This window comes from Nomascus leucogenys, chromosome 15, assembly GCF_006542625.1.
Source record: "Nomascus leucogenys isolate Asia chromosome 15, Asia_NLE_v1, whole genome shotgun sequence".
Classification (NCBI taxonomy): domain Eukaryota; kingdom Metazoa; phylum Chordata; class Mammalia; order Primates; family Hylobatidae; genus Nomascus; species Nomascus leucogenys.
Genome location: NC_044395.1, coordinates 12726004 through 12749078, shown reverse-complemented (window position 1 = coordinate 12749078; position 23075 = coordinate 12726004). Strand labels below are relative to the sequence as shown.

The 23075-nt window shown below is 38.2% G+C and overlaps 1 long non-coding RNA gene across 1 annotated transcript in view; it reads right to left on the bottom strand.

Moving 5' to 3' along the window:
* Window positions 1-279: 279 nt before the first annotated feature.
* Window positions 280-23075, bottom strand: part of LOC100581188 — a 37189-nt gene continuing 14393 nt past the window's right edge. The window contains exons 2-3 of the long non-coding RNA XR_004033589.1: window positions 2359-2657; window positions 280-493 (exon numbers count right to left, since the gene is read on the bottom strand). This is a non-coding gene — a long non-coding RNA (uncharacterized LOC100581188). The remainder of the gene's footprint in view (window positions 494-2358; window positions 2658-23075) is intronic.

Genomic DNA, 23075 nt, shown 5'->3' with positions numbered 1-23075 from the left:
ATACAGTTAAGATGTAAACCTTAAGCAGAAAGAAATTATTAATATTGATTTGATTATTATTGAGTTATCATTTACCTGTTGCAAAATGCAGATTTTAGGGGTTACAGTATGATTATATTTGGCTATTGAATTTGCTTATATAACCCATATCCCAACAAGATACAGTCAATTCTACGGTAATATGAAATATGCATTCCTAAAAATCACCACTGCCACGTAAAATCATGCAATAAAAGTCACATCATAAGGTTTAGCACAAAAATGAGACTGGGCAAAACATTCAAACACTTCATCAGTGACACATAAAAATAGGTAGGAGCCTAATAAAAACACTAGTGCAGTTTTACACATGTTAGGCGATTAGGAAGTTCATAAATGCTACAATAAATATGGCACTTTACCTTGAAAAAGGCCTGAAGCTGGTTTGTGTGGGAGTGGACATCAGAAGGGCTGCAGCTTGTGAGTTTTTGTGAGGTGGAGGAAGGATGGTTATCTGAAAGCAAAGTTGATCTTATAAAAACTTTAAAACATAGGCATTCAGCATCAGGCTTTTATAAGCATAAAAATGAGCAGAACTATAGTCACTAGACATATTAGCAATTGTTCTTACAAGCACTAAAGCTTGGCCCAAAGAAGGAAAAACCTTTCTCTTGATTTTCTCATTGTCAAACTGAGGCAAATAGGCTCTTTCTAACTGTTTTTATTTATATAATAAGGATAGCCAAAGGAAAAGAAACACAGGACAGAGGGATGTGAACAAGATGGCTTAATAATTAGAGGGGTCTGAACCCGTCATGGTTTATTTGTGTGAATGCTGTCTCAAAATAATTACTGTTTATAGGCTCAAAAATGGCAAGATTTTGCAGGCACTTGACTGGGTCCTTCACGTTTTAACTCCCAACACAACTCTTTGGTCTTTCTTTTTTGACACTTTTATCCCTGTGTTAATATCTAATCTAAAGCCTAATATCAGTGTCTGTTCTAAGAAAGCTGCTTTTTCTTTAGTTGAATAACACCTTTCGGATGAGACCTTATTTTATATCCACAGGGATGGGGGCAGATCATATAAAATAACAAAGAAACACCAATCTGGTAGTTAAGTAACCTAAATTCTCGACCTGGTTTTCTCACCAACTTAAATTCTGAAATCTCATCTGCAAAAATAAGGTGATTAACCTTGTCTGTCTTTAAGGTCCATTTAAGTTCCATACTTCTATGACCATTATTAACAAACATTATTGAGATCCTTCTAGGTGTAGAGTGTTTATCAAACAATCTATCCTCATTTTTTACAAGATAAGAAAGCTCAGAAAGGCCAAGTGACTTGCTAATGTCACACTTCCAGTAAATGGTGGAGCTCAGATTCACTGGCACATCTTGTCCACAAAACAAATGTCTTCGCAAATGCCACACTGTTGTCCTTAAAAAAATGGCTATCGTATCACAGACAGAAAAGACCCCATGTGAGGGACACCTGGGTGCCCAGCACCTCCACCCATTCAAGTGGTTTCCTTAGGAGCTGTCATATTTTATAAGATCCTGGCAGCTTAGCCTCTGTTGGTTAGTTCAGGGTGAGACATGACCCAAATTACGAAAGTAAGATTCTTTCAGATAATTTGGAAATATGAAAGCAAGTTAGTATGTCTGAGATTATTGAAGCCATACAATAAAAAACTCAAACGATGTTAGCAGCAATGTTTGCTGCCAAGTGAAGAATGCCAGTTTTCAATGACAGACAGTGAAGCAGAGAGGAAAGAGACTGATACAGTTTGGCTGTGTCCCCACCCAAATCTCATTTTGAATTGTAATACCCATAATCTCCACGAGTCTTGGTAGGGACCTGGTGGGAGATAATTGAATCGTGGGGGCAGTTACCCCCATGCTGCTGTGCTCGTCATAGTGAGTGAGTTCTCATGAAACCTGATGGTTTTATAAGGGGCTTTTCCGCCTTTGGCTCGGCACTTCTTGCTGCCACATGAAGAAGGATGTGTTTGCTTCCACTTTCGTCGTGATTGTAAGTTTCCTGAGTCCCCCCCGCAGCCCTGCAGAACTGTGAGTCAATTGAACTTCTTTCCTTTATAAATCAGCCAGTCTCAGGTATGTCTTCATTAGCAGTGTGAGAATAGACTAACACAGAGGGAGAGTTCTGGCAGAATTTGGACCTGAGTTCTGGTTGCCCATGACGTCCCGCTGCACTTTCAAACAGCTCAGTCATTCTTTCCTCCCTTGCACTCCATGTGCTAATAGGTCCCCTTTTTTGCTTTGATTGTTGAAGGACCCTGTGTTAGCTTCCCATGGCTATTGTAACCAATTACTACAAGATGAATGGCTTAGAACAACAGAAATATATTCTCTCACAGTTCTGGAGTCCAGAAGTCCGAAATCAAGGTATTGACAAGGTTAGTTCCTTCTGGAGGCTCTGGCAGAGGACTCGTTCTCTGTGTCTCTCAGCTTCTCGTGGCTGCTGGCAGCCCTTGGCATTCCTTGGCTTGCAGGCTCATCACTCCTGTCTCTGCCTCCATCTTCATGTGGCCTCCCTGACTGTGTCTCTGTGTGTTTTCCCCCTTTCTTTTCTCTTTCAGGTAATCTTGTTTTTGGGCGTAGGCTCCACCCTTATCCAGGACGATATCCTCTCGAGATCATTAGCTTAACTGTATCTGAAAAGACATTTTTCCAAACAAGGTCACAGTCACAGGTTCTGGGAGCCTCTTTTAGGGGGCCACAATGGACCTCTAGCAAAAGAGGATTGCAAATTGTAGTGGTGACTAGTTTCAAAGTTTAGTGCTACCCATCCTAGTGAAGTTTTTCCTGTTTAATTACTCTTTCCCTGCTGCTACCGCTACCTATTTTTTTTTTTCCCCGTAAGGTCATTTAGACATTTAACAAATATAGCACTATAATCTGAAGAATGAACTGTGTTGGCAAATATGTAAATACATCTATGAATATTTAAGATTTATCTTTTTGTGTTGCAAAGGCAAGCAAGATGACCAAATGGTCTCAATTTTCTTAGTTCAGTGATGCCAGTGGTAGATAACTGCAGATAAGATAGATAAACTGTCCTATTCCACTTACATCTTCCATGCACTGCTGAAAATTCATTTGTGCCTTTTCATTGCTTCAGGGCTGTATTATAACACCTTCAAGGATGGTTTACTAGAAAGTTCTGATGTCTAGACACCACATAGGTATGTTCTTATTTGTTTCGTTTTTGAATAAATAACAAAAAAGAGGAAGTGCGTTGGTGTTTAGTGTTTTAACCAATATAAGTTGCCTTCTCTTTCAGAGAAATGTTCCCTATTATATAAAGTCAATTCCATGTAACCAGCTATTTGCTGGGGTAACAAATTTACCCCATCCTGGAGTCTCAAATAAAAAGTCCATTGTAATGCCATCATATGACCGGTTTTATGTTTATTAGCAACTGTCTTCCCATCTTCACTATTGTAGAGTGAAACTATTATACTGGTATTAAAAAAAAGATCCTGTAACAACAACAACAAAAATACAAAGACCCTGGTTTACAAGAGGTGTTTTCTTAGGAAAATACTATGGGATGGATTCAATAAAAAACAAAAACCATGCCTTCCACTCAGTATAATCTTACGGATGCTGTCCATCTTCCTGATTCACCGCTGAGGTACTGCTTTACCTTACAGAAGGCATCCAAAACGTTTAAACTTTGTGTTTTCTGTATTCTGACAGTTTCACAAGGCAATTTCCAAATGCATACTGTCTTTAGAAATAAAGTTTGAGTTCAGACAGAGCTCATCTTGAATCAATCATACAAGCGTTGTATCTGATAATAATATAGATTCTCCCAGAATGGATGCAATGATGCCTCTTCCTTAAGCCCCTTTACCTTGCTATGTTGTATGCAGCCTCCTTTGTGTAGTATAGCACCCCGTTTTAACACAGTCAATCCAAAAATAGGAATGCCAAGCTCTTGCAATGTGAAATCTCTTAGTGTGGGACTAAAAAAGAAGATACAGCTTTCATAGAGGGACAAAAATGCTATCAACATGTGACGGCTGATTTGTTTGGGGTAGAGTTAATTACTTCTTTGTTAATTCCTGACAGAATTTAGAAGGCTCTTTAACAACTCACTTTTGGCTGTTTGTGTATCTTTTTCTTTAAAGAGCCACAGATGATTAAGTTAAAAACAAAAGTCCGTACTTTTTTGGTAGGTAACAGTTTTAGCTGACTTTATAATTTTCTGTCCTCAAACTGACTGTATCCTTTTTAATGATGTTCGTGCTCTTAATCAGGACTATATAAACAATCCATATTACAAATTTCATACAGACATATGTGAACATTTAACAGGCTTTGGGAGACATTTGCAGTGTAGAATATCTAGCTCGATTTTCTTCCTTGGAGATTATCCTGTACTAGTAACAAGCAGAGAAAATATTTCCCACGCCTGTGAGTATTTAGGAGTTCCTTTGTGTGCCTAGATCTTTTTTTCCCCATACAGGGGAAGTGGTGTGCACTGGGGGTAGGCAGAAGAAAAATGACAAGAAGCAAAAGCTTTGTTGCTGTGGGATCGAATTCCAGGCAGAATTCCTTCATACACTTCCATTTCTGTGAAAGAGCGGTGTGGTGTTCGTTTTCACTGTATCTGCTCGCTTAATTGTTTCTGCCTGTTCGTTTCATTCCTCAGTGAAAACATTAGCCTAAGGGACATTTGAAAATCAAAAGGTAGGCTTGGAGTTTAACAGGAAATGAACACTGGTGTTGCTGCAATATTAAAGTAAAAGTTTAGAACCAATAAGAAATAGCCACAATTCTAAACTCAACACGTCTTTTCTCTTTTTGTTGTTTCCTTTGCTCTCCCAAATGTCAAGATTAAAGAAAAACATTCCATGGTTTCTACATGTTTACACTGCAAGGGCGTATAAAAGATGCTGTGAGGTATGCTTTAAAAGAACTTATCTTAGATACGGTAAAAATCCAGAGATTTTGAATTATTATGCAGGAATATATAAAATCCAGGACAGATTTCCTGACAGCTATAATTATTTAATTCTTTTAGAATTATCTTTTTCCACCCCCAAACCTCCTCTTGCCAGAATTGTTGAGATAATTAAGGAAGTAGTGGGAAGGTTAGAATCTGAACCATTTCAAAACCCAAACTGACCAGATAATTGTCCAACTCCGTTTCACTTACAATGCAGGACTGTGACTTCTGTGTCTGCATGTGTGTGCTAAAGTTTGACCTCTGGCAGGGAAATTGTCTTCAGACAGAATAGAACTTGAACTTCAGAAGTCCAGTGGTCCTCATTGTAGTTGCCCATTTACACTCAACGTAGCATGGCTTAATTGCAACAAATATCAGTTATGCTAAATGCTGGTATTCTAACAGCTCAAGGGGAAGTGTTATTACCATCCATCTTTTCTCTGATCACTGAGACAAAAGATCAAACAGAAATATTTTAAAAAACACTCTCAGAGGATCTCAACTCAAAATACTGCCTCTTTTACGACCACATTCTCCATCTTAACAAGGAAATCAAACAATTCAAGGGGAGCAAAGCAAAGAAATCCAAAGAGAAAAGTTGTTTAAAATTGCCCACTGGATACAGCCATTGTAAGAGTTGAATAATGAGGTGGGAAAATATCAGACTTAAAAAAAAAAAAAAAAACTAGATGTTTAAACATACAAAAGTTATTACACCATTTATTTTTGGAAATAATTTGGGTTAATCCAAATAGACATGATGAGGAATAGTCGAACAACAAGTAATTACCTTTTCATGCCTTTGAAGAACAATGGATTTGGGATGAATCCAAATTTGTAAAAAGCAATCATGATTTTATATTCAATTATCTCACGGAAAGATCTCTGCAGTTTTGCATTAGTTTGTTGATGCTATACTTCATGGGCATTGCACACTTGGAGAAATAATTTAATCAAAACTTATTAATGTATTCAATTATTCATTGATTATGTATGGCACTCATTAGTTTTAAGAATAGCAGGTCAACAGAACTATCGATTAGAAAAAAACACCTTTGGAAGAAAAACTGGCTCTCTTAGCTACCTTTGCAGTGGTCATTCTCCGTGGAGGATGTAATCATCTGGCTGTTTCTATTGCTGGAGTGGAAGCGGTGTTTGTGGTGGTGGGTGGGAGCATGACACTAGGTATATGTCTGAAATGGGGAAGCAAGGCAAATGGACAAATTGCAAGTTAAATACTTTAGGAGGGAGGGGACATAATTTTGCAGGTATCAGTTATTGTCCTTACAAGTAATAAATAATGCTAAATAAAACATGTAACTAAACGGGCATTAAAGACCTTTTACATACATAGAAGACAAGAAACGCTTTTTTTCCTCCTATGCTGCAGACTGCAGGCATTTTCCTCTGCCTCTGTCAAGTGTAATTCTTTCTTGATGAATGACAAGGCAGGATAATAGGCTGTGGTCACCATGGCAACCAGACAGCAGCACTGTGTGCCTAGCATTTTTTCATCTGAAAATGAAACCAGAAGCAAAGAAAAGCTGAAAATGTAACCAACAGATTAACTGATACAAAAAAAGAAAAGAAAGAAAGGAAGAAAAAAGGAACAAAAAGGCAAGTTAGATTACAAGCAATTAAAATTACAGTACCTAGTCTTTCCCTCTCTCTCTCTCTCTCACACACACACACACTGACTAGCTATTTTTAAATACTATTTGAGAAACATGAAACAATCATGTTTTATCTTTATTTTTCAAAATGCTTCATTTGTTTTCAAAATCTAGGAAGAATCGATTTTTAAAGGGGCATTTAAATTCATTAATCACTGAAATTTATTAAGCTTTATGTATTGTGTTTGTAATGGAATTTCTAAATTCCTTTTCTCTCTAGCGCCCATCCCGGAACTATCCAGAGACCAAATGCTTCATGTGCAACAGTTTTACCTGGATGCAAGGCTGGTGGGGTGGGGTGAGGAAGGCAAGGTGACTTGAAGCTGAGAAATAAGAGGCCAATATTATATTAGCACTCATGGATTCTATAGTCTTCACTCAAAGTATTTACTAAGCAATCAGAGTTGCTTTTCTATTCAGCAAAAAGAAGGCTGCGATGTTCTGCTATATCCCCATTCCTAAGCATAAGAAGGTTCCTGGATCCTCATTCAACGTATTGCATATTCTGTCCATATAATTTCCTTTCATTTACTGATCTCAAAACTTGTATTGAAGCTTTCCTGTGAGATCTTCTCGGTCTCTACTGAACACAAATAAAAGAAAACAGACATAAAAGAGTATTTTCTGAGAGCCGCCGTCCCTTTACACCACCGATTTGGTAGAAGCAAAGAACACTGAGCTAGAAGTTAGAGGACAAAAGTCTCGTGAGGGGTGCAGCTTTGCAACTGCAGGCCAAACAGCAAACCAAACAGGCCTCGGAATCAACAGACTTGAGTTTGAATCTTAGCTCCATCCTTTTGGTAATCATAGTTTTCATAATAGGTAATATGATAATAGGTATCTATTACAAATGAACCAGAGAGTTCTTCAACTCTCTGAGTGTCAGTAGTTTTCATCCTTAAAATGGGCAAATCTTATCTACTTCATAGGAATGAGAGGATTCATGAGATCATCTGCTGAAAGTGTCTGGTATATAATAGGAGTCACTTAAAGATTCCTCCTCCCTGTAATCAAAACACCCAGTTTTCTAATATGTGTAATAGAAATGTCTGTATTGTGTGTGTGTGTGTGTGTGTGTGTGTGTGTGTGTGTGTGTGTGAGAGAGAGAGAGAGAGAGAGAGAGACAGAGACAGAGAGAGAGAATGTATACATAACCACCTGTTTTGGAACGATGTAAATCAAATAAGTTACTCCATGTGAAATGATTCAAGGGTACAATGTGCTCATGAAAATGGAAGACGGTGTCACCAAGAGATGTTGACAAACCTCTTTTCCAGAAAAATCCTAAAGAAAGGTGTCCGACTCCAACCTGCCCTGAGGCAGAGAAAAAGATTGAGCAGCTAAGTCAGGGCTCCTATCGCAGGAACTTTCCCTTCATGACCAGGAGACTGAAATGTGAAGAGGCTCACAGAGCAAGTTCTGGGAAAGTGGTGAGCACACGGGGGCGTCCGAGCAGGCTAGGGCCATGGGTCCAGCGAGCCTGGCCACAGAGAGCAAGCACTCCCGTCCTCCCTCTAACGTACCCAGTGTCTGCGCTGGCCACCCACAGCAAGGCCTCATAAATCCTTCCTTTGTCCCCATTTCCCCAACACACACAAATGCAAAGTGAACAGTTGGATCAAAGCTTTTAATGTGCTTTGTACTGTTTTATTTGAAGAGATCAGGTCTGATATTTGAGAGGAAGAGTCCATCTGGCTGGGCTGAGCTCAAGGAGCCTCAGACAAATTGTAAACAAGACCGGGCACAAGCTCCTCTCACAGCCCACAGCCTGCCACTGCCATTGCCAAAGCACTATCTCATGCTAGCAAGGTTTTCCTGACCATTCATGCAAAAGGGGCTTAGTTACCAAAATGGACCCTCTTACAGGTTTTCCTAAACTTTTCTAGCACAACTTGCAAATTACCACTGGCAGTCCTGTCTAAGCTTCTAATGGCCTAACACCACATCTATATTTTTAAATTTTCCAACCATAGATATAATGGTGCGTTACACAGTGTTAAGATCCCCAGTTGTTCAAATAAACTCCCCTAGTAGAGTGAGAATGTGAAGATTGAAGATTGGAGAGAAGGGAATAATTACTTTATTAAATATGATGTATATTTATAAAAAATAAAATTAAAGCTTACATTGTTTACTACCTTTGGAATACAGAGAAGGGACATATTAGTTGCATTTCTTCTGTCCCAGCATTTATCACACTTGACATCAACATTTATGCAGTTATCTGTTCTTGCTGGATTGTGCGCTCTTTACAGAGGGAGCCATGCCTGTCTTGCTTCTTGACACATCCCCAAGACCTAACAGGTACTTGGCTTATGGTAGGCACTTAATGAATATTTGTCAATCAAATGACTGAACTTTGAAGTCAGACACACCTATATTTGTACTGTTGTCCCGCAACTCCTTAGTCCTGACCACGAGCACCTTTATTTCTCTGAGCCTGATTTCTGCTCCGTAAAATAAAGTGATAATTCTTCACATAATTGTTGTGATTTCTAAATAAGAAACATGATATTTGAAAATGCTTAGTGCCTAGCATAACATAGTAGATACACATCAGCTATTAGTTTTTCTTTAAAAAATTTAAACTGCTTTGATGAATTTTTAGTGAGTTGCTTGCCATTCCAAAAGATCTTTCCTGATAGTCTTTGGAAACCCATACAATGCTGGTAGAGGAGTAATAGGTTTATAAAAGACTCATTCCCCAAAAAGTGTGTATGTGACCCTAAAAGTGTGTATGTGACATGTCACCATGTCTTTTGCAAGCACAGAAGAGCAAATGTCATCTATAATTAACTAGAACAGGGAAGGTTTGAATTTGACTGGAAAGACCAGGATGGAAAGTGAATGTAGACCCCTGGGGTTGCAGAGGGTGAAGGACCAGAAATAAATGCACAGCAGTAGAGCCATTAATCTAGGGATGACCACCTGTGTTGGAGTATCTGGAGAACAAATCACAGATAGCAAAATTGTTCTGAGGCGCAAGACAAGTGGGATGCACACAACATCAGTTGAAATCAAAGATAAAACTAACATTCAGGCAACATTTATTAAGCACCCACTGCATATGGGAAAATGAATAGGTGCATTCACATATGTATATCCCTAAACTTAGGAGGCAGTTGCACAGCAGTAAAGCACAGATTCAAAAATCAGATGCCAGGGTTTCTGCCCAGGCTTTTCTACTTAATAGTATGACTGGTACATTATTTAAATTCTCATATCACAATTTCCTCACCTGTAAAAGGGGGATAACAATAGTACCTACCTCACAAAATGTTTACGGTCATTAAGTGATTCGATACACATAAAAACACTTAGAACAGGATTCAATAAATTTTAATTATTGTGGGTTGATTTGTATTCATTATTTTTTAACCTTTATTAGAGCTAACAGAGATTGTCAACTCATGACAGAAAAGAGCTGTAGACTGGGATCAGAAGACTTGGGTTTGAAAATCAATTCTGCCATTTACAACCCTCAGTTTCCTCATCTGAAAATAGAAGGAAGAAGACCTGGCTTGAAAGATGTGCTATGAGTTGTCTATTTATTTAAAGAGACCAAGATCAAGTGTGTCAGTTGAGAACATGCAAATGATAAGCAGAGTTTTAAACTGCAGGCAGTGAGTATCAGGGACACTTAGTAGATGATTTCGGGCCACAGCAGCCGAGGTTAAAGTCCCTGCCCTTGGACACTAAGGAATAGGGAATCAAACATCAGAGACAGGAGTCTGCGACATCAGCACAACAGCCAACTTAACCCTGAGACACAGTGGTGCTAAATTACTTTTCCAAACTCACACTTCAGATGAGGTCACCATTCTCAAAGGCCTCCAATGACTCCACCCTGGCCTAAGAATAAAAATCTAAGCTCCTATGACCAACATTCAATTTCTTCCAGGACCTGCTTTCAGTCTTCAGTTTCTGCACCATCTCCCTTTTGAGATCACTAAGGTATTGACTGTTTACTATACATGCACATGACTTTCTACAGATAGAGGTACAAGCTTTTGATCTCACTCTTGCTTCCATCTAGAACGCTGTTTCTTCCCATCTCCATCTGTCCAAGTTTCTCATAACCACCAAGTCTCAGCTAAAGGCTGCTTCCTCTGTAAATCTTTCTCCAGTCCTCCAAGCTCAAAGTGCTCTCTTGAGCACTGAACAGTTTCTATTTTGTATTAGAATCATGTATGTTTCTGTATCTGCCTGTTATCCCCCAAACAATTACAAGTTTCTTCAATCGGTAGAGTTTTTAGCTGTTTCACCCTTGTTTGCTTGAAAAGGGGTTTAAACAGCAATCATGAAATATATATATTTTTTGTTATTTGTTTGATAACAATACATATGAATATATGAATATATATGAATGAATATATGAATGAATTAGTGAGTAAAGGAGAAAGCAAATCTGTAACTCCCTGACCTATCACCAGGTTTGGTTTTATAATAAAAACAAGGCTGACCATATATGTATTAGTAATAATAATGAGTGAATTATTATTTTTTCCTATTATGAGCCACGCTTGAACTAAGAGGTAGGGATGCAGTGGTGAGTAAACCATACACATCTCCCTTCTCTGGAGGAAAGTCCTATGGGAGGAGCATGCATTTACCAAATCATTGTCAAAATACATAATTACAAATACAAACCATGAATGGTATAAAGAAAAACATTACAGCAAGTTATGAGAACACAAACAAAGGGACAGGATCTAATTGGGAGGAGGTCAAAGAAGGCTTTCTTGAGGAGTCGATATTTCTATTCAGATTTGAAATGATGATAGCAGTTGCTCATGGGCAGAGCAGTGACTTGACTGCAGGGGACTGAATAGAATGGCCATTAAAGGCATTTTACCCTGCAATCAAATGTTTCTGGGATCGTGAAGGTGGGAAGTGGTCTAGCATCTGTGCTAATAATTTTCAGTGTGTGTGGAAAATAAAGTAGGCAGACAATAAGAAGGATGGCCTGGAGAAGAACATGATAAAGCAGGACAGAGATAAGGCCAGGGGGAGGGAAGGAAATAGCTCAAAGAATAAATAATAAATCTGAAGAAGTAAAGAAATTAAACACAAGGCAAAACGGAAGAAATGGTGAGTATACCACTAATATCAGTCCTGAGTAGCTCAAATAAAACCCATAAACCTTTAACCGAGAAGTGTATCTTTGTTTGCAGTTAAACTTTCTGCATTTAGAATTTAAGGAAAGAATTTTGGCTAAAAGGAAATTCTAAGCTGGTTAAGGAAATTCTAAGTTGGTCTTTCATTAGATGGAATTAAGTGCCAGGGATTGGGGCTAGCCTCTCTGCATCTTTTGCTGGGGCTGGATATCTATTTGTACACGTAGGTGTAGTTGAACTTAGGAAAACCAATGGGACGGCTGAAGGTTGCACTGGAGAAGAAGAAGGCAAGTGGAGTTGTATAGATGACCTCTAAGTTCCATTCCAGTGATTAAAATCTTAAGTATTTAAAAAGCAAAGGAAGAAGGTGCATCTGGAACACTGAGACGCTGTATTAATGATTCTATTGTCACATGAACCTTTTAGGATACCGATTGGTATCCTTTTGCTCATGTACATTCCTCAAAAGTAGCATGTTTTCTGGTCCTCCTGTGTGGATGGAATGAATGTCTCTAGCTCTGCTGGCACAACAATGATGGAGACACAAGAGCAAGAACCTGCTTCTGGGCACATCTGTAATTGAACTTCAGTGGGTTTGGGTTTGAAGGCAAGTGACAGAAACAGAAGGGCATAGAGTGTCCAGGTTATTGGAGCAAAGCAGGAAGTAGAGCTGCGGGAAAAAAAGATAAGCTTTGTCTGCTTAACCGTCTTCCCAGACAAATTGTGTTGAAAAATATAATAAGAGTGATTTAGCCTGGGTTCCTCCCTTCACCCCTGCAAGTCTGCCATGGTGTCAAAGAAAAAAAAAAATCTATCATTGGAGAATCCTTCCTTGAGCAGTGAAGTCTTGTCAATCTTCGAGGTTCCTTTATTAAAGCCCTAATACCCATGAGAGGACCCCAGCTTATTAAATAATATGTTAGAGAAACGTTACTCTATCAGGTACTCTCTGACAGGTACAGGTATCTGAGCTCAAGACCCTAAAGGGAGGAGACACAGGACAGAGCTAAGGGTTAGGCAGAGCACTACCATATGGGAGAATGCTGGAGAAAATTCTGTCCGACTTCACAAGGGAGGCTCAACCGGGGCCTCAGTTGTATAAAGAGCCTCTGTTGGCTCCCAGTAAATAGCTCCTGGCCCAACACAAAGTCACTGTATGTGCAAACATTTTATTCACAGAGCAGTCACTTGCATCAATTATACAATAAAAATGTGCACATATTTGGGGCACTTGCTCTTTAGTATTCATGGGACTTCACATGGTCAGACATTTAGCCAGATGCAAGAAAAAAGTGATTATCAACTACATACAAAATAAAAAGCGTGACAGAGACTTCCTCGCTGCAAGCATGATTGCCTCATCCCATGCTTTTGTGAATGGGCATTACTGACTGGCATTCAGACCATAAGTAAATTGGCCAATGAGAACTCAGCAATGCTCTGATTGAAAGCTGGTCGCACGCACACAAGAAATGCCAGTATGCAGAACCTGATAGCAAGATTTTAAAAATTCTCTAGAGCAGAACGTATAAACTGAAGAATCGGGTAAAAAGGTGAATTCATGGTTATTAGCTAATAATAAGACTGTAATTATTGCAAAACATCTTAGACAATGAAGCATGGTGAGTAGGGCTGAAAATGGAAATAAATAGTTTTTTAAAAAGGTAAAAATGAATGACTCAGGAAGAAGGTAACTTGTTTTTTATATGACTTTCTTTTAGGGTTCAAAAGCTACTGATAACATTTTTGTCAGCATTGATTTTAAGGTTATTTCATTTCTGGAGTCAACCTGGTTGTACATTTAATGAACTTGATACTTCACTGTAGAACTTCCTTTCTCTAAAAGGTCTAAAAAAGGCCCCAGTGACCCACCATGGTGGGGGGTTCTCAAACTCAGCACTTAATCTCAATTAAGAGATTCAGTGGGGAATGTGCCTTTTCAAAGAAGATACTGAAAACCTAAAATGAAAAAGATAATCTTCTTACCTAGTACGATTCTATAATCAGCTGGTTTGGACTTGGCGTTCAAGATGTAAATTCAATCCTTGTATAGATCAGTTAGTTTCTACTGCACAAACCCTTGTCTGTCCTCACTATGTACCATGATCTCAGATAGTCCAGCCTAAGTCCAGCTGGCCACCTACCAAATGCCATTGTTTAAAGAGAACAGGGCCATTATTTAAGGAAAGTGTGGGTGGCTCCCTGTGTGTCTTTAACATATGTTTTCACCTAAATGTGGGTGAGTTAAAGCTTGATATATAAAGGAAAGAGCATATTATTACTTAAGTAAATGGACTATCTAGGGGATAGAAGCATAAGTCAAAGAATGTGAATGTTTCCCCCACTGCTGGTGATTCCCCTGCAAATATGATTTTAATGTATTTGGTATAATTATCCGTGAGAACAGATGGAATGGGATCACAGGTAATTCAAGCTTCTTGATAATCAGAAAGTCATTTCTATTTGACTTTGGAATACAATGTTTACCACTCCTACACAGGCCTACCTTCTTCATTATGTTCAACTTAACTTAAACCTGTATTTCCATGTCCACTGGAAGGCATTGGACATAATCCTTTATGCAGTCTCTCTCAAGTTTTCATCTTTTGCTTTCTTCTAGATGTTTTCTCTAGTCTCTTCATCTTCCCGCTGTCCCCCCATGCTTAAATCAGGCAAAAAATTCACACCATTAATTTTCCAGAGACTAAATGTTACTAAGGGTCAGCATTTCTTTACATGTCTGTTTCCCCTAATGAGGTGAGTTCTTTGATGACAAGGATTATGTATTATTCATCTTTGTATTCCCAGGACATAGTAGGTCCTAAATTAATGCTTATTGAATGAATTAACTATAAAATATGTAACAACTCATTAAAATATTTTGCCAGTCAATTCTATAATTTCTTAAACTGTTAGTTTAGCGTAAAGCATTACATTGCTCTGGGCAAGCAGGTAAGTGGCTATTTACAAGGCAGATTTATATTTAATTGGATATAATGTATTCTAATGATTTGAATTGATTTGGTTAGTCTAATTTGGATGAAAGACACTCAGTCCATTGGTGTTATTTATTTCCTTGGTGGTAATAAATGAGATTCCTTCTAATACCTTGCTGATGGCAATTTGTGTGTCAGTGGAACAGTTGGAGCCTTTCACTTTTGCAATAATGGTTTAGGGGCAAACAATAGGACCCTTAAAAACCTATCTAATCCAGCTTTATGGCCTTATAAGCTGTCAGGCTCTTCATTTTTTTTTTTCATGATGGGAAGACAAGACAGGATGTAAGAAAAGCAGAGAGGGGACCATGGGGCTTAAGGAGCTAAAGGACTTTGAGATCAAGTAAATAATAAAATTGGTAGGTGGAGAAACTGCTTTCCCTCTAATCTCTATTTCTCATTTTTGCAGGTGGAAATATGTACATAAAATCAAGCAAATGATAAATGTAGAAATTCCTAATTATCTTGTGAAAGCAAGATTGGAAACAATGAAACAATGTCCTAATCAACTTGTAGAGGCAGAAGGCTATTTTACTACAAGAGGTAAAATTTTGGGACACACTGCACCCACATTAATATGCTTAGTAAACTAAAAGCCACACAGTATAAAGACATTACCTGTGGTCATAAAAATAAAGGTCTAGGGGTGGGGCGCAGTGGCTCACGCCTGTAATCCCAGCACTTTGGGGGGCCGAGGCAGGTGGATCAGTTGAGGTTAGGAATTCAAGACCAGCCTGGCCAACATGGTGAAACCTCATCTCTACTAAAAATACAAAAATTAGCAAGGTGTGGTGGCTTGTGCCTCTAATCCCAGCTATTTGGAAGGCTGAGACAGGAGAGTGGCTTGAACCCGGGCGGCGGAGGTTGCAGTTAGCCGAGATCATGCCATTGCATTCCAACCTGGGTGACAGAACGAGACTCCGTCTCAAAAATAAAATAAAATAAAAATAAATAAATAAAAGTCTACATAAAAGACTTTGAGTTTTTCATATTGTTTGAAGAGAATTCTTTAAATCAAGCACAGCCAATAACAATTTGGACTCAAAATCAAGCAAATTTCTCCTTTTTAAACAGTGTATTAGTAGGCTGAAGCAGTTCACCTTGATTCAATGAACTGAACTGGACTTTGGATTTTAAAATTTACAAAAATCCTCCAAAAATTCAAGTCTTCACAAAAAAGACTTGTGAACGAGGAGTCAGGAGAACTGGGCTCAAGTGTTGTCCTGCATGTCTTCATGGTACCTGCTCAATATTCTACCCCAAATATTTCCTTTACCAAAATGAGATCATATCATATGAATACTAGGCAGACAAACTAAATAATAGATAAAAATGCGTTGCTCTAACTCTTTGGGAGAACTCACTAAAATATAAGGAGTCTGTATTTTTATTATATCAGAATTACCTACAGCCTTGTATCTAGTTCTAGCCGTCCAGCTAAGGATAGATTCAGAAACAGTTCAAGGAAAAGCTATGCTGATGTTAAGAGTTCTAGAAATAGATGGTATTTTTTAAAAATGTTAAGAGAACTGGGATTATTTATCCTGTGGAAGAAATGGTTGAGAAAGGATGAAATCCTGGTTTGGAATTAGAGCAATGATTCTCAAAGTGTGGTCCCAGGACCTACAACAGCAGCAACCCCTGGAAACTTACAAAAAATGTAAATCCCAGGCCTCTATCCCATACCTGCTGGATCAGTAAGTCTGGAGGGGATCTAACAACCTGTGGTTCACCAGCTTTCCAGGGTGATTTTGATGCACAGTCTAGTTGAAGAACCACTTGGTGAACAGGAGTAGTGATATTGCAGGGAATAGTGAAAGTGAATAGTGATACTCATTGAAACAGAAAAGAAGGGTTGGGATGGCTTTTAAGTATTTAATCTTTTCCCCTGTGAAAGAAACCAGATAGCAAAAGAGGACAGTATACAAGTAACTCGAGGAAAAAGCATAGAAACCATCTAGAAAGGGCTCTTTTCTTTCTTTCTTTCTTCCTTTTCTTCAAGGAGAGTACAGAATCCATATGACTTCCTACATGAAGTTTCAGAAGTAATTTTAACATTGGTTTACTCAAATGAAGTTTTAAGGGAACAATAGTAGCAGCAGAAGCAAAGCCAAATATGTACACCAAATTCAAGCAGTAATGGCTCTTAAATAATCCATAATTGGCAGGGCGCGGTGGCTTATGTCTGTAATCCCAGCACTTTGGGAGGCCGAGGCGGGCAGATCATGAGGTCAGGGCTTCAAGACCAGCCTAGGCAACATGGTGAAACCCCATCTCTACTAAAGATAGAAAAAATTAGCAGGGCATTGTGGTGCATGCCTGTAATCGCAGCTACTCAGGAGGCTGAGGCAGGAGAATCTCTTGAACCCAGGAGGTGGAGGTTGCATTGAGCTGAGATCGTGCCATTGCACTCCAGCCTGGGCAAAGGGTGAGACACCATCTCAAAAAACAAAAATCATAATTAGTGGAAAGAACCATGACTTTTCAGAAAATCAGTGAAAAAAGAAACATGAAATACCAATGAGAAAAGGAAAGATAGAGAAAAAGGAAAGAAGGAAGGGCAAAAGCAAATGGAATACAGAGAAAGAATCGCCAACTCTCAGCACAAGAGTGAGGGCAGGAATGAAAAGGGTGCTTTCAATGACCCAATACACATCACCATGCAACAGCATAGTACATTGGAGCCTTGCTAAGAATTCTGTCTTCTGGAGCTGGATTGTGAAACTGCTTTTTCACGAATTTCAATTCATTTTAAGAATTCTAATTGAGTTGAAATTCCTTACTATTAATTTCTTTAGGCACTTTGGTAGATAAGTCCCTTGAATAGGTGCCAGATCATACCCACCTTATACAGAGGATTGTTACTGCAGTGAGAAGCCAAAAACATATATTTTTGAATCACATTTACTTTTACTTGATTTTGTGGGATAGGTAAGTTTTGAGGATATATAGACACGTTAATATCCATAAATAGTATAGACAAAAGATTTCCTACTCTACTTACCCTGAATCTCCTCTTTCAAGTAAGTATAATTATCAACCCAATAAGATAGCAAGAAAGAGAAAAATCCAGTTATTTAAAGCATCAATGTATGCACTATAGTAATCTTAATTATTCACATACAGAATGTTGCCTTTTTTGATTACCTGAAGCAAAATGTTGATTCCAGATCAACTTTCTCTGGCTATCCATCATTTATCTAGATAGCTTCTTCCTAGCATCAGTAGTTGTTAAGACAAAACAAAACAAAACAAAACAAAACATGTAAATATGAGGCCAACGAAAACAAATAATACTAACCATGCTCGACTAACTTCACCTCTTTCTTTGTTAGTTATTAGACTGATAGTTTTGGGGAATGACATTTGGAATCCTAACTTCAATATGTGACTTGACTAAGCTTCTTATGATCTCTTTTGGGTAAGTTTGAGTCAAACATTTGAATAAGATGACTCTGAAAAAAACATCTAATTTAGCAGTTGTCTTACTTAGGATAAAAAAATATTGGGAGATGGAATGATGAGTTGAATTTTAGGATGAGGGAAATAGAGTTTGACAGCAGCATGTATAGAAAAGACTTAAGTGTTTTAATAGATAGTAAGATAAGATGAATCAATACTGATAGATGGTTGCTAAAAAGATTAATAGGAGTTTTATTCCTGGAAATCCAGTACTTGGGAAAAATTTTTTAAAGGTGATCATCATGCATTTCTTCCCATTTGTCAGTCCACATCTAGAAAAAAGCATTCAATTCAGAGTAGCACATTTAACAAGGCAACCAAACCAACTGGAGTGTGGCGACTCACAAGAATGACGAAGGCATGTGAAATAGTGCCATGGGAGGAATGACTGAAAGTGCTAAGGGTGTGCAGCCCAGAGAAAAATGACTCTGGATGGAACATGATTTCTTCTTTTAAATATCTGTAGGACTGACAAATAGAAGAGAGATTAGACTTAATAGACTTACACTATATCTCCTAAGGGTAAAATAAGAAACAATAAAAGACGATGCCCTTGTGATTCAATATTAAGAAAAAGTATTCGGCAGGCACAGCGGCTCACGCCAGTAATCCCAGCACAGTGGGAGGCCGAGGCAGGTGGATTACCTGAGGTCAGGAGTTTGAGACCAGCCTGGGCGACATGGTGAAACCCCATCTCTACTGAGAAACAAACAGACAAACGAAAATTAGCTGGGCATGGTGGTGTGTGCCTATAATCCCAGCTACTCAGGAGGCTGAGGCAAAAGAATCGCTTGAACCAGGGAGTCAGAGCTTGCAGTGAGCCGAGTTTGTGCCACTGCACTCCAGCCTGGTGACAGAGCGAGACTCTGTCTCAACTAAAAAAAAAAAAAGAATGAAAAAGTATTCAAATGATCTGAGTTGTCCAAAGACGGAATTGCTGATCAGGAATGTGGCCCATTATAAGCTAACAGGAAATTCAAGCAAAAGATGGCCTTTGTGGCTTCTTCATCAGTGAAAGTATATGAACCTAGAATTAAAAAGGGAATTTGACTGAAGTGAGCATCTAAGGCATATTCTGAAGACCATATTCATTTTTTATAACATCTGCACCCTTCTCCTCTCTGCTAACCTGGGTATTTAAAAGCCAGTGGTGTATAATCTAAAGACCTTCTCAAAACACTATACCATATTTACATTCAAAATCTTTGTAAAGTAAGAAGAAGTCAACTACCTTGTTCCTCTTCTTACTGAAGAGCTAACTCTACTACAGAAATTGTAAAGGAAATAATTATCAATAGGGTTAGATCTAGAACATAGCACCTTTGACTCATGAAAATGAAACTTTGAACATGTGTCTCTTGACCTTCACTGGCTAACATTCCTCCTCAAACTCTCGCTAATGTTGATTGCTTAGTTTATTAATTCAAGTTCGTTGACTAAGCCATACTCTACAATCATGATAGTAGTTTATGAGAGCAAGTGTTGCTGTTGCCCTAAGTGCGTGGGGAAGTTGCAGAGGTCCTTTTCTAGATACTGTGATTATTCTACCGTTGGCTCATTCCTACTTTTCCGCTGAACCTACCAGTTATCACACTGTGAGCAGAGTAAGAAAAAAACTCTGTAATACTTGTGTATTACAATGCTACTGCACTTTTAATTTTCTCCCTCCCACTATTGGTAAGCTACGATATAGCCTTCTCAACACAATACCTAATGCTGGGTACTGTAATAATCATGGTGCACTGCTCACAATCCCTGTGGCAAGCATTTAAACTGCTCTAAGCACCAGCAAGAAAATAAACAAAAGTTTTTTTTGTGGTTCCTTTTAGTCCTTGAGTATATCACAAGTTTAACCCTAATCAGATTTACCTGGTGTCAGTAAATAACCTGGGACTTTTGGCAGTCATTATCCCAAAGGGTAATAATCAGAAGGTTGAGAGGAAAAACCTAAAATGGGACTTATCTAATGTGGGAATTTAAGTGACTTAGATAATGACGTACGAAGGGTATAACCAGAGGCAAGTGTAATGTCCCATGTGATTTTTACTAGGAGAAACTAGTTTTAATAATTTCATCTTTGGACAACCGTCCTTTCTAAGCATGTACCTGCCACTTAGGGATCCCCAACCCAACACGCTGAGGCTCATTTCATCATCATTACAGCTCTAATCCCATTGTAAAAATTCACTAGGCTCTTTTAAGCCAGGATAACCAACTTCTCAAAGTGTTGAAAAACTTGGTGGCTGATATATGCATGGACTAAGTTATGCATATAGGTTAATACACACACACACACACACACACACACATCTTTTAGGACTGGTTTGCCTGAAGTCTTGACATCATGGAATGTCAAATGTCAAATGTCTTTAAAATATGATTATCCGCTGGGCACGGTGGCTCATGTCTGTAATCCTGGCACTTTGGGAGCCTCAGGCGGGTGGATCAGGAGTTCGAGATCAGCCTGGTCAATATGGTGAAACCCCGTCTCTACTAAAAATACAAAAATTGAGGCCGGGTGCAGTGGCTCACGCCTGTAGTCCCAGCTACTTGGGAGGCTGAGGCAGAAGAATCGCTTGAACCCAGGAGGCGAAGGTTGCAGTCAGCCGAGATCATGCCACCGCACTCCAGCCTGGGCGACAGAGCAAGAATCTGTCTAAAAAAATATATATATATATAATACATGATATATTATGTATATATGTATATATATATTATACATGATATGTATATGTGTGTGTATATATATATTATACATATGTATATGTGTGTGTGTATATATGTATATATATACATATATATACATATATATATACCTGAGTCTCCTAAACGAAGAGAGAGTAAACTGGCAGAGAAATAGGCATAAAATAATAATTTGACATTCCACATTGTTGTTATCTGTATATAGTGTTGTCCTTGAGGTTAGCAGATGCCAGAATTCCTAGATCAATTAAATAGAGCGCCCTTTGCCCGCAGCTTCCTTTGTAAAAGCTGAATATACTAACAGATTTTTCAAAATATCTATTTTTCACTTTTAAAAGTATCCCTATTTAAAATGTAGGAGCCTAAAAATATACACAAACCAAATGTTGATTCATTGTAGGAGTTGCATGTTATGATTCCCTCATTGCATCTGGTAACTGCATGTGGTTAGCTACACTTGGTACGACTGGATACAGCTTGACATATTCTGGGATTTATTAAAATGTAAATGACAAAGCAGAAAAGAATGTTCAGACAATTGGATTACTCCATTGACTGAATGTTCCAATACTGTATCTATTTTTGTCAAAGCAATGGTGGCTCCTGCTGTGGAATGCTGAATGGAATATTCCATTGCAGGGCATGGGGAGAACTTGCATAAAGGAAATTGAAACCTAATCATTTAATTTTTAATTCACCTCTCTAAAAGCAACACATTGCCAATACTTGTAAAAGAAATTATGATAATTTTGGCACACAATTATTGGAAGATCATTTTCAACTATTTATTCAGTGTCTATTATTGGTTCTGTAACTTCATTCATGAAAACAATGATACATTTGCTTGTTTTTGCTCTTGGCCTTGGCTTGTTTTAGCTATGAGCATTATGTGATGAGCATGAATATCTGTGATATGGCAGTGAATATGCACAATCCAAGGGAGACGCTTTCCTGATGGGAACTGTTCTTATTTATTCCAGAGAAGGCTGAGAGGTAGTTGTCTTTAAAGACATGAAGGGATTGAGTTTAAAAGAATGGAGGCCGGCTGTTCTTTCTCTCCACAGGGAACAAGAGAAAATGGGATTAAACTACAGCGTGAGGGATTTAAAATAGAAATAAGAATTTCCCAACTGTGTAGAATCTCAAACACTGAAATGCATTTTGAAGGAAGTATGTGGACATTAGTTTTATTTTGATGCCTTTAAAATATGGAACGGCACATTTTCACTATGTGGTTTTATATGGATGAAGAAGAGCAGATTTGATGACAGAGTTCCAGGATTCTCTTGATCTATGAGTAGAATCAAGCGATGCATGGTGGTAACTGTGAGAAGTAACTATTTTTTATAGTGGTTATTTTTTAATGTGAACTTTTCTCATGGGGACAGAGTGTCAATTGTACCTGTACTGTGAAATATGAAATGTAATGTAATGTAATATAATAAGTTGGGTGGGGACAGATAATGTGGGAGTACAATGCAATTTTTAATTTTGTCTTCCCACTACCATTTCTGCTATTAATTCAAGTTTAAAGGCAAAATATCCTTCTAGTGGAGTTTAATATGTGTGTATTGATTTTTGAATTTGTAAAAATGTGCTCAGGATTCCTGCAGAAATGAGCATCCTCTGTACCCTCTTTATGGGCATATATATACGTATATACGTATATACGTATATACATATGTATATACGTATATATATGTATATACATATATATACGGATATTTTTTAAGGAGTTGCATTTTCATATTTGATTAGCAGAGTAGCAGAATTATTTGGGTATATGGGATTCAAATTTGTCCAAATTCAATTTTGCTATTAAAAATTATGACTACAGTGAATATTGGTTGTCTCTTGACTTCAAGATAATTATATTTTCCACTTCACTGAGATAGTTTAGTGTAGCAGGAAGAGTGTTGTGTTAAAATCAGAAACCTGGGGGTCAGGTCTTATCTCAATCATGACCTGGCTGTTTGACCTGGACAACTCAGTAACTGTTAAGTATCAGTTTACATTCTGAGGAATAAACAAAACTGTGTTAAACAGATGGTTTTCCTTCTAATATGCTATCAACTATTGATACCAAAAACTCTCGATTTTCTGAGCTGAGTCTAAGATTATGTTCCCATAAGTCAACAGTTCTCAACTTTGGCTGCACATTCCA